The sequence below is a fragment of the Mytilus californianus genome, unplaced genomic scaffold, assembly GCF_021869535.1.
Source record: "Mytilus californianus isolate M0D057914Y unplaced genomic scaffold, xbMytCali1.0.p SCAF_7, whole genome shotgun sequence".
Lineage (NCBI taxonomy): Eukaryota > Metazoa > Mollusca > Bivalvia > Mytilida > Mytilidae > Mytilus > Mytilus californianus.
In genome coordinates this window covers 69,856,963-69,869,028 of record NW_026262723.1, presented here as the reverse complement: position 1 = coordinate 69,869,028, position 12,066 = coordinate 69,856,963, and the positions used below count along the sequence as shown (strand labels likewise).

The 12,066-nt window shown below is 34.6% G+C and overlaps 1 long non-coding RNA gene across 1 annotated transcript; it reads left to right on the top strand.

Moving 5' to 3' along the window:
- The first annotated feature begins 4,874 nt into the window (after positions 1-4,874).
- LOC127708795 (uncharacterized) lies at positions 4,875-9,158 on the top strand. Its single transcript, XR_007985390.1, has 2 exons — positions 4,875-5,724; positions 8,597-9,158. It is a non-coding gene; the product is annotated as an uncharacterized LOC127708795 (long non-coding RNA).
- The last annotated feature ends 2,908 nt before the right edge of the window (positions 9,159-12,066 follow it).

The following is a 12,066-nucleotide window of genomic DNA, read 5'->3' as shown; positions in this document are numbered from 1 at the left end:
AACCAAATACTTGATGTTGGTGTGTGCAAAGTTTAAACAAAAAACATTGTACTATACAAATAATTGACATAAATTGTACGTAAATGATGGTAATCATGCAATAATCAATTATTTTTTTACAAATGATTACATTTATGAATTAAGTAATCACATATGAATCAAGTAATCACATATGAATCAAGTAATCATCTATGAATCACGTTATCACTTATGAATCACATAATCACTTATGAATCACGTAAACACTTATGAATCGCGTAATCACTTGTGAATCAAATAATCTTTAATGATTCAAGTAATCACCTACGAATCACGTAATCACATATGAATCAAGTAATCACTTATCAATCACGTACTCACTTATGAATCACATAATCACTTATGAATAAAATAATCTCTTATCATTCAAGTAATCACTGATGAAACATGTAATTAAAACCTGACAATAGTGACAGACGATTACCATATTCATAAACAAACGTGTAATCACAACAATCAGACTTGCATACATCTAAAATTTAAAGTTTCTACAATGCACACAAGGTTAAAATATCAGACTTGATGTTTCTGGCAATTCAAAATAACTTAAGACTATGAACATATTTCATCGATTTAAAGTTCATGCATACGCCAAATACTATTCAAAATCGGGAAACAAAATATCGCATGTGCGCAATAAAATTGCGAACGACAAAGTTTTCTCTATATAAATAAATCAATATAAAAAAACATGCTTTCTTGCAACACAAGACAATTCTACGGAACTGTGGCCGTTGTGCGAAATAATTACGCACGTCTCATGGCTATGATATAATTCTAATTTTGCGCTTAAATTGTACAAATAACGATGCAATAAAGTTAATGCTACAAAATTAAGCCCTTTTCTTATTTATTTCACTATGTTAAGTTATTTTTTTAACAAATTAAACATTGATGGAGACAGATTAAATGAAATAGTTCTTAGCCTTTCAACCACGTCTTTTCTCTTCCAATGTTGTTGAAAAAAGGAAGTGCGTCACTGTGAGTTTGATGACGTATGCTGCAGCTAAATACCGCAAATATTTTAAGATAAAATAAAGACAACTATAAACCAGACCACTGCGGATAAGAGATTTAAAATCTAGTTTTAAATCCTGTTATTACATTGGGCCTTTCTGTGTTTGCCACTGAATATTTCACATACATGTTTAAACCTACAACGAGGGAAGTATGGACAGTCAGTACCATTATTGTAGTATTTACATGACATATTTGTACTATCACTAGTTACCTGTGATTGCTGATTTGTTCTCGTGTGAGTGTTGGAAAGTGTAGCTGCATTTGAATTATAATGATCTCGATTTTGTGTATTTGTTCTATAACCCTGTTATTGCATTGAAGTCTTGTTTTGTACTGTGGGAGATGTGATGTGTAATAGCCAATATTCACCGTGTATGTTTCCCCAAGATAAATTTAGATTCTTTTCTATTTTTAGCCTAAATTGTTCGTCATAGGTGGCCCAGTTTTCTGACCTCGTTGCAGCTAATCTAATATCACGCATATATTTTAACAATTCCTGTGCCCGAGTCCTGTATTTCTCAATGTAAACACTCATAAAAACCATGAATGCTGAAGTCCATTCGTTAATGGACAAATCAATACCCGACGATCTTTTTTCAATGCAAATTTTCCCCATTTTCAATTTTAAATCGCCCTCGTCAACCTCCTCCATTTTTTCAGTGTTCTCAAAAGAATATGTAGCTCAATAAACTTTCCCTCTCAAATCTTTTCCTTAATTTTAAAAGGCACGTGTTCCCCCACTGTGTCATGAATGCTAGCCTCTTGTGTCGGGATGAAATCAATTGTATTATGTGCCATTTCAAAATTTGTGTGTGACGGGTCGTGCATAAAAGGGGGGAATGGCCGTGCATCCTCCACCGACTCATTACCTGATGATATGTCAGCTTCGTCTTGTCCTTGTGTCTCCACGTGTTCCACCTCGGCCTCCTGTCTTTTCCTGTCCATTCTTTTACGTCCAACTCCGTCCTCCTTTTGTGTCATGTCCACGGTCCTAACTCCCTGTCCATCTTCCCAGCTTGTCGTCTTCTTCTTCTTTCCAATGGCCCTTGATGGCGATCCCCTTGCATTTCTTTTGTTTGGCATCTTTTAGATTTAATTAAATAAACTATTTCCTGCAGCACCTGCTTCGTTGTCGACAACAAATAAACAAGTGCCAGCTACGGGAATTCCAAAATTTATAAATTCCATGTGAGAACGCCATCTATGGCGATGCCAAATATGGCAATAAGCTAAACAGTGCAACACCCACACAAATATTTGATTGAACTAAACCAGATTATTGAAAATATAAAATTTGCTAATCTCTATTATTTATGTGTTTCTCTGTGTAGAGTGTTTGTTTGTACTGTATTCCTGTCACGTAGTGTTGTCATTTTAGCGGTATGTTTTAAACATTGACACAGAAGCGGGAAGTTTGGCTAGCCATAAAACTAGGTTCAACCCACCATTTTGTATTGAAATATTCTGTACCAAGTCAGGAATATGGCAGTTGTTATCAAATAGTCCGTTTCTATGTATGTTGGCGTTTGTTTTTGTTGCAATTCAGTGTTTCTGTTGTTTCATTGTTTTCCTCTCATAGTTCATGTGTTTCCCTCAGTTTCAGTTTGTAACCCGGATTTGTTTTCTCTTAATCGATTTCTGACTTTTGAACAGCGGTATACTACTATTGCCTTTATTTGGATTGTACTATGCTTATCTATTATACCGTTTTTTAGATAGTTTGTGATTTTTGTTTTAAATTTGTGTTATTCCATTGATCTTTTGAATGAGATTCAGAACTGAAAAAATACATATTATTCAGCCAACTTAATGCTATTGTATGAAGACCGTGTGTTGGACTAGAAATTCATTTTTTTTGTTTCACTGGCGTCCCTTTATTTGTCTTTGAAAAAAACCAAAAACAAAAATAAATATGTGTGGTAGAAAACATTACAAATAAACCTTAACGTTTCCAGCAGCACCTGCATATGGAGTTTATATCTATTCTCCCAGTTGATATGATATTCCAGAGCCTGAATTTTCTAAAATGATTTCCTTGACACGGGATTGCTTCTTCAAGGAAGCTATTGAACCAAGGAATCAAAGGTGAGAAGTTAAAATAATACCTTCGAAAATTTTGAGGACGCCATTACGAATTGGTTGACCGTTATGGATTGACCGGATGACGAAGGATATGTTCTAATTGTTGTAACCACCCCCAGTCCGCTTTCCTCGCGTGTTACCTACTCGAAGTAGAGTTATCAACGGGTATCCACTTACATGCACAACACGACAGGAGCCACATGTGGAGCAGGATCTGCGAACCCTCCAAGAGCACCTAGGATCACCCCTGTTTTGGTTGGTTTGTGTTGCTCAGTCTTTAGTTTTTGTATGTCGTGTTTTGTGTACTGTTGTTTGTCTTTTCGTTGATTTTTTCTCCATGCGCGTTGTCAGTTTTTTTCGACTTATACGTTTGAATATCCCTTTTGGTATCTTTTGCCTCTCTTTTACTAGGCAAACATCAACTCAATTCTGAAAGACCGTAATGAATTAATTAAGAAAACATACAAATGAAGAAAGCGTTCAATGGGTATATAATTATTTTTCTATGTAGTGTTTTGTAGACTGTTCTTTGTCTTTTCGTGGGTTTCTGTTTTTTTTTGCCATGATGGTGACGGCTTTAGCTTTATTTATTGTCCCTTTGGCATATTCTGCCTTCTTTAACACTTATTTTTTAATCAGTTTGAGGCAACCGATCAGTTTTTGACGGCTCACTTGCGAACATTAATTACAATATCGCCATTGTGTCTTTCCACACGAGACATCCCCTCCATTTACTGCTGACAGCAGTATAAAGATTTGTTTCTCAGGGTGTTTTGAAGTTTTGAAAACAATAGTTTTCGAATATTTTAAAAGCAGAGAAATGAAAAAATTAAAAAATGTAGCCTCAATATGTTTAACTAACTTAGGTAAATGATTAGAAATAACTATCTTTTTAAACACTAAATATACGAAACCAAAAGTAAAAGTTCATTTCGTATGTTTTATTCCTCTAGAAATCCAACTTTCATGGATTTCATTCGTAGCACTGATAAACAGAAAGTACGTAGGAAACTGACAGCAAAAATAGTGTAAATAAATAGGGTAAGGACTTTTGAAATATGTCTCTTATAAATTACATTCATCATTTATATCATAATGTCATTATGTTTGAAAATTGAAACAAGAATACCAATCTCAGAAGAAAATTTTATGTATTGCCAGTAACATATTAGTATTTACCACTTTCTTAAATTGAAAATCGCAATGTTTTATGCTCATGACAACACTTTGAAATCTATGCCCTAAATTTGAGCGAAACTATTTTTTCCTGAAAGAACAGTACGAATAACGTCATGTTTTTTTTCTCTTTGACATCAATAACAAAAAATAACATACGATGCGTAGCATTTATATAAGCCTTAGGATGCCAATTATTTTCCGTCTCGGTAATATCATCTTAAAAGCACAAGCATTCGTAGCCAAACTACTAAATAAGACAAACGGACAGTCACCATATAACAGACAACACATACAGACTGTTAGGTTACTTTAATATTATTATAAAAATCAATTGAATATTCCAGACTTGAATAATTTGGTAGATTTTGGTAATTCGGTAATTTGTTTTTGTGAATATAATTTTTTATATTTGTTACAACGGCCAAGAATGTATATTCTATGAATGGCCATTCGTGTCATTGTCGGTATATACATACCGTATAATACAATCAACGCTTTGGTTTTCACTTTGAACGCGTTGGTTTTCATTTTTAACGTATTAGTTTTCACTTTTAAGGTGGCTCACCCCAATAAGGACCCCCGGTAGAATTTTTTTATTTTCACATATTTTGTAGATTTTTTTATGCTGAATCCAAAAATGCAAAGAAAAAAGGGGGTCACCAGGCTCGTTTTCTCCTCAAATGGAAGCGAAATGTGCGATTTTGACCCTATTTCCAAACTTTTGCACCCTTTCAACAATAACGACTACATCAAATTCAAAGACTTTTAGAACCATGTCAGTATGATTATTATGTGAAAAAACAATTAAATTTGAAATGTAAACGTTCCCCTTGGTTGTTTTAGACTTAAAAATCCTTTTATTTTCAGATTTATGTCTAAATTTGGCATTTTTTAATTTCAGTTTAAGGCTAAAAATATTGGTTAAATCGATTTTTCGTAAAATTTCCCCGGTAGATTTTTTTTAAAAACTGATATGTCAAAGCTATGAACTTTTCAAGCATTTTAAGGTAAAATAAAATGGGGGTCACCAGGCTTTTAAAAAAGTTACGAGCTTTTGTTTAACCCCTCTACCCCATGAGGTCTGATTTCAATGCACTCCATTAATTACTTTATTGTGATTTTTTTATTGGTGTCTTTAAATAAATAATGTTTGTAATTATATCAATGGACGAAAGCTGAATATAAATGTGATGAACATTTTACTGTTTGTTATAAAAAAGCGAAATTTTGATTATTTTGGTGAAATACGGTAATTTTGTCTGGCGCGAGTTGCTTCCCTCTAATCTGGCGCCATAATCGGACAACAGAAATTTCAGGGTCGCCATTGCTGAGCAGCATACTGCACTGATAAATACGGCCATGTGCATGAATAACAGACATAGTGGCGAATAGACAACGATGAAGGTAGAGTCATTACATAAGAAAACATAGATTTTAATATATTAGACAGCCAAATGTTATCAGTATCACGAAAAATACAAAGTGGGGGGTTATCTCAAAATACTCGCTACTGTAAAAAATCACTGCGACTGAAACCTTGCATGAGCTAAATTTCTGTTCTATGTATAATCGTTATGGCTGGTATCTTATTTATGTGTTTACTTGACCCTTAACCTGTTAACTGGCAAGTTGTGAACATGTATAGCCTGTTTTGAAAAAATATCCGTGTCAAAGAGGAGGGGGATGGTCATTTTCAGCATCTCATCATGCATGATCTGCGCTACCGTTAGCGTCACATGAGTCTTGATTTTATATCGTCATTCGTAATATCTAATTTCGTAGCCACGTTAGGGTCAAATGAAGTTAAATATTTATCGTTAGCGTCTATAATAACTAGTAAAACAGGTTGGGAACAAACCCTCTATATGGTGTTTATACCTGTATAGAGGGATAATCCTTCTATAGAGGGATAAAATGTTTAGACTGGATTTAAAGCAAAATAGGGCAGAATGGCATTTTCTAGTTATATTTGCTATAATCTATAGCACTATATATGCATCAATTATTGCACTTTACTGTTATTCTGTATTTTTTTTACTAAAAAATGGCCTGTGATGCCCAGTTTTCTGCTAAAGTGACAGAACTTGCAATCTACTGTATACCTATCTGAACACCTGATCAACAACAAAAGGGACATGCTGTTGGCCTTTAAATTTTATGTTAAATCTAACAATAGAAATTCTGTTCAGTGAGGCATAACTGAGTGGAATTTACCTGATCATCACAGCTTTCAATTATGGTGTACAATAGATTGTATATTCAGTCAGTTTAGCAGTAAACTGGGCATGTGAAATGAAATTAAGTACATCAATTGGTGCATCAAATGCAGCAGGTTACTGCCATAAGTAGAAAATGTCATTCTGCCCTATTTTGCTTTAAATCCAGTCTAAACAAAAATACCCCTCTATAGAGGGATAATTTTATCCCTCTATAGAAGGATTATTCCTCTATACAGGTTTAAACACCAGTGGCGGATCCAGGGGAGAGGGGGGGGGTTCCGGGGGTTGGAACCCCCCCTTTTTTTTTGACGATCAATGCATTTGAATGGGGACATATAGTTGGAACCCCCCCTTTATCCTGGGTTAGGAACCCCCCCCTTTTATAAATGGCTGGATCCGCCCCTGAACACCATATAGAGGGTTTGTTCCCAATCTGTAAAATGGGGTACCCCATAACTTCCCTCGGACAGGGGTTCATGATTACCACTCCCTATCCCCAACTCCCATTTCTCTTCCCTTTTACTCTAAAATTTTCTCTTTTAACTTCTACTTCCATCCCCCTTGCTCCCAGACAAAAAAATTGCAAAATATATTTCCCAGATTATTCATCCCCCCCCCCCCTCTTTTCGAATTCTTGTCCTTTCACCCAAAACCATGTTCGCTCCAATTCACGTTCATCCCTTTGACATTCCCACCCTTAGTCTGTTTGTACCCTTCCTTTTATCTAAATCATGCTTTTGTTAGTATAGTTCTATAACAATAAAATAAAGATATATTAAGTTTATTTTTATTGTTTAAAAATAAAGTGACTCACACGAGATCAAAGGTTTTTTTTCTATTTATAATCTTCATAAGATTTACTTCTACCAAATTGGTTACTTTTATTTTCACTCAGACCAGGCTAACTAACGGTAACGGACCTGCACATGATACCCCCTTTTCTCGCTTCGTGATCCCTCATTCCCATGTTCCCTTATCCCTGTCCACCAGCTCAAGGGGTTCGATTGTTTCGTTTGTTTTCTTGAGAATATTGATGGCCTGATTTGTAAATTATAACCACTACAGTACGAGGCAATACATTTTATTGATGGATTCGTCTTGATCACAATTTGTTTACAACTAAACACCCCACCCCCCCATTCTGTCTCTCTTTTGTATAAAAAATTTCATAACGTCAAGTATCAGGTTTAAACATACACGTAGGGCTTATCTTGTTTACCAAATAACACATACATTTGAGTTGAAAAATTCATTATTGTTTTGTGCTTAGTATTTTTAAACACAAAATTTGTATATCCCATATATTCCAAACAGGTTACAAGACACCTCAGCATAATTTGGTTGACGAGGAGTACAAATGTAGCTCAGCTGCATTTTAGAATTTTTAGGCATAGAAATAACTTGTCCCTGGCATCGAAACAGCATGCCCCGAGAAGTCTGTATTCAACATATATATATAAAAACAAAATCACTATTTACACTTGCTGTGCATGTAATTTTATTTTGTTTGCTCATTATTGTTGTCACAAATTCTTCATTTTTTTACGCCGTAGTGGAGTGGGCATTAAGTTTTACCCTTGTCTGTCTGTATGTATGTCCCAAAATTGGTGTCCGTTCTCTAACTTCAGTTTGCCTCAACCAAATGTTATGAATGAAACTTATACACAATGCTTATTACCAACAAACACAGATCAAGTTTGAATTTTTTTTGGTGGTGTCACTTTTACTGTTCTAGAGTTATGCCCCTTTACAAATGGAAAAATTGCTGAATTTTTTGTTCCCGTTCTCTAACTTTAGTTTGCCTCATCCAAATGTTATGAAACTTATACACATTACTTAAAGCTTATTACAACAAAATTCAGATCAAGTAAAACTTTGGGTAGTGTCACTCTTAATGTTCTTCAGTTATGCTCCTTTATAACTTTATATGCAAGTGGGGGCATCATCTGTGTCCCATGGACACATTCCCCATTTATTTAAAATATGAACTACATTATGCTTTTAAATGTCAATCATGGTTGATTTTCTGACAGAATTACTCTGACATTTAATTTCAGGCTTCAAGTACATGTAAGAGAAAGGAGTGATTTGTTGTGAAAGATCCTGGAATGTTCAACTTTACCTGGAAACTATTGGCAAAGAACTGACAGAATTTACAGGAGAAGCCAGTATCATCTTGTCTGGCAATTGGGAACTATATGTAAAGTGCAGAAACTTAAGAACAACATTAGAAGCCAAGATCAACAATACTTGGAACTACATGTATAATCAAAGTACTGGCAGAATCCATATGAGAGAACCCAAGATCATCTACACTTGGTGTCTTTATGCAAAGTGTTGTCAGAATCCACTTAAGAAGCCAAGATCAACTATAATTTGGAACTATATGCTTTAGTGCTGTCAAAATCCAAGATCAAAAGGACCTACTTTACCTACCCGTCCCAATGATGAATACAGATTATTGAGTCTTATAAAAAACACTGATGAAGAATATTGATATAAAAATAATGAAAATATAGAGCTGATCAGCTAATGATTGTACATGTACATGATGTATACATGTCAACAATTACTAGTATATTGAAATTTACAATGCTAATAAATGTTTTATAAATTTGATCTCATAGACATTTTAGGAATAAAAATCAAAAATGTTTCAGAAAATGAATTTTAATAAAGCTGAATTATTTTTTTTTTGCTGTCTGTAGTGAATTTTGCTGAAAACACAATTCATGATATGCAAACTGCAATATATGCAGTTGTCTTTAATACAGAAGGTAGCTATGAGATTTGTAAATTTTGGAAATCATAACCAAGTGGCAGTTGTGGTAAATGCACATGCCTTTGCCTCATCTTTTATCTCACCAACCCTTGACCTAAATGGCCACTTGAATTATTTTACATCATTTGGCATTTGTTTTCCATCCATATGCTATTCAGTTTCTATTTCAAAAGTTATATTTTCTGGATAAAAGGAGAAATAAAATACAGTTTTGTTCAATGAGACAGCAACCAAACAAAACAACCAAAATAATTATATATTGTCTGGGAAAACTTGTGTCTCACTATTAACTGACAACATTTTTACCTACTGTAAATTCAGAAATTATTGCGTGCATTTATTATGGCGATTTTTGACGAATGGACTAAATTGCGAGTTTAATTATTGCGATTACAAAAAAAATCTGCATAAAGATCTATAATTCAGTTATCAGAATGCAAGTTCTTATTATTGCAATATTCACCCTGTCGCATTATTTGCATTAATAATAACCTCACAATAATTTCTAAATTTACAGTATCACAATGATCCAGATTAATTTTGTTTTGTAAATTTAGATATGCACTCAAAATAATACATATTGCTACAAAGATCTCAAGCACATTTCATGGATCAGTGATCAAGGTTAAAGTTACCTGATTAGGGTTGTTTATCAGATACTGTTAGCAATAGGTCATTTGTCAATGTCATGTTTTTGTGTTTTTGTCTGTTTTTTCTAATACTAAAAGTACATGTAGTAGATAAACTATATGTATGCAATGATTCACAAATGTAAGGAGTACATGTCTGTCTGGCAGTTGTCATTGACCACATTTGCATTGTTCATTGGTCAATGGTAAGTCCTCTTTTAACATGCTACATTGTGTAATCAATGGGTTATTATATTTGGTGTATGGTATGATTATTAAATGTATATATTGAAATATTAAGTAAAAAGATGTGATATGATTGTAAATGAGACACTCCACAAGAGACCAAATGACACAGAAATAAACAACTAAATGTCACCATACGACCTTCGACAATGAGTAAAACCTATACTAAAATTGAGAATGGAAATGGGGAATGTGTCAAAGAGACAACAACCCGACCATAGAACAGACAACAGCAGAAGGTCACCAACAGGTCTTCAACTGCATAGTTGGGTATAAAAGGCCTCCAAATGACAAATGTACAATTTAAAACAATTCAAATGAGAGAAACTAACGGCATATTTATGTACAAAATAATGAATGAAAAACAAATATGCCTGTCTTGCAGGGTCTATCTGAACTTAACCTTATGTTCATGGTTTTGTCTGTTACTGGCATACTATATATATGTTTAAAATATTTGGTTGATGGGGTGATTGTAACAGGCGGATTTAGGGGGAGGGCCCATTGGTTGATTATATAGAGAATCACGGAAGCATGACTGGAGCAGGCCTCTCTTAGGCAGTCAGCCCTCTCCCCTTTCATGAAAAATTCTGGCTCCGCCACTGTGTAAGGCTGGCTTGGATTGGTTCATCTGATCATTTCCATGATCATTGATAATATTAATTTTTTTCTGATACTTGTAGTGAAACTTTATCTTTAGGAATATCAACATAAAACCAATCATGAATGATGATTAGTAAAGCAGGTGAGACATTTCAGCTTGTGCACTCTTGTTAACACAAAAACTATATGGACTACCGCTAGAAAATGAATGGACAATGCATGCTTTGGTATGGACAAAATTCCTCCCTTTTACCATACGAGGCTGCGTATTTATCTCGGGTGGGGTGGGGGAGGGGGCACTTCCTATATTCAAGGTGATGGGACGTGCCGCTGGAATAGGTCACCTTTTCAAGCTTGAAAATATGTGAAAAGGTCGGGAAAACTATCAAAAATATATGAAAAGGTCAATAAAGTTTCCATAACTTCTTCGTCTGTCATCTTTCTTGGTGTTCCCGGGTGTGATTTTATCAACCAAATTTTCTCTTTTAACACTTTAGTATTCTAGTCTTACATTACACTACATGAAACCCAAGCATTATAGGGAAAAGGTTACATTTTTACCTACGCAATATATGAAAAGGTATACATTTTTAAAATATAAATTTTTGAAAAAGGTTGGCCCTAGCGGCACCCCTATCAATTAAGTATTGAAGTGCCCCCTCCTACCCCCCCCCCGGAGGTATTTATTCATCCAGCTGTATGAACACCCTGTCATAGCAAGGGATTATCTGTCAGATTAGGGAAGTCATATTTCTATACCCTACGATATGAAAATAAGGAGATGTGGTATGATTGCCAATGAGACAACTATCCACCAAAGTTCAAATTTAAAAGTCAATAGTAAAAAAAATTGCATCTCCATATCATCATAGGCCGATAATTACGTTTCTTTGCAGCTAGCAGGTGGGTCAAACCAGTGTTCACACATCATTAAAAAAGTTGTCATGCATATTTCTTGCCGCAATGACACACTCCACTTTAATATTTTTAAATCAAGAACTTTCCTTATTAGCTTCCCTTTTGAAAAAAACGCATGTCAAAAAGTAAGACAGAAGTTAAAGTTTGCCAATATCACCGACTATTATAGCGTCCCTGTGTACTGGGCGGAGTTTTAAAATTACAATCCCAACTTTTCCTGAACCTAGTAAGTAGTATAGATTTTGTGTATATATAATGCCTTTAACTGGTAGTGTTTGGAACTGCCCGGTAGACTGCGGATGTGTGTCCTAGGCAAAATCCCGACTTGGTCAAGCCAAATATTTTGCGC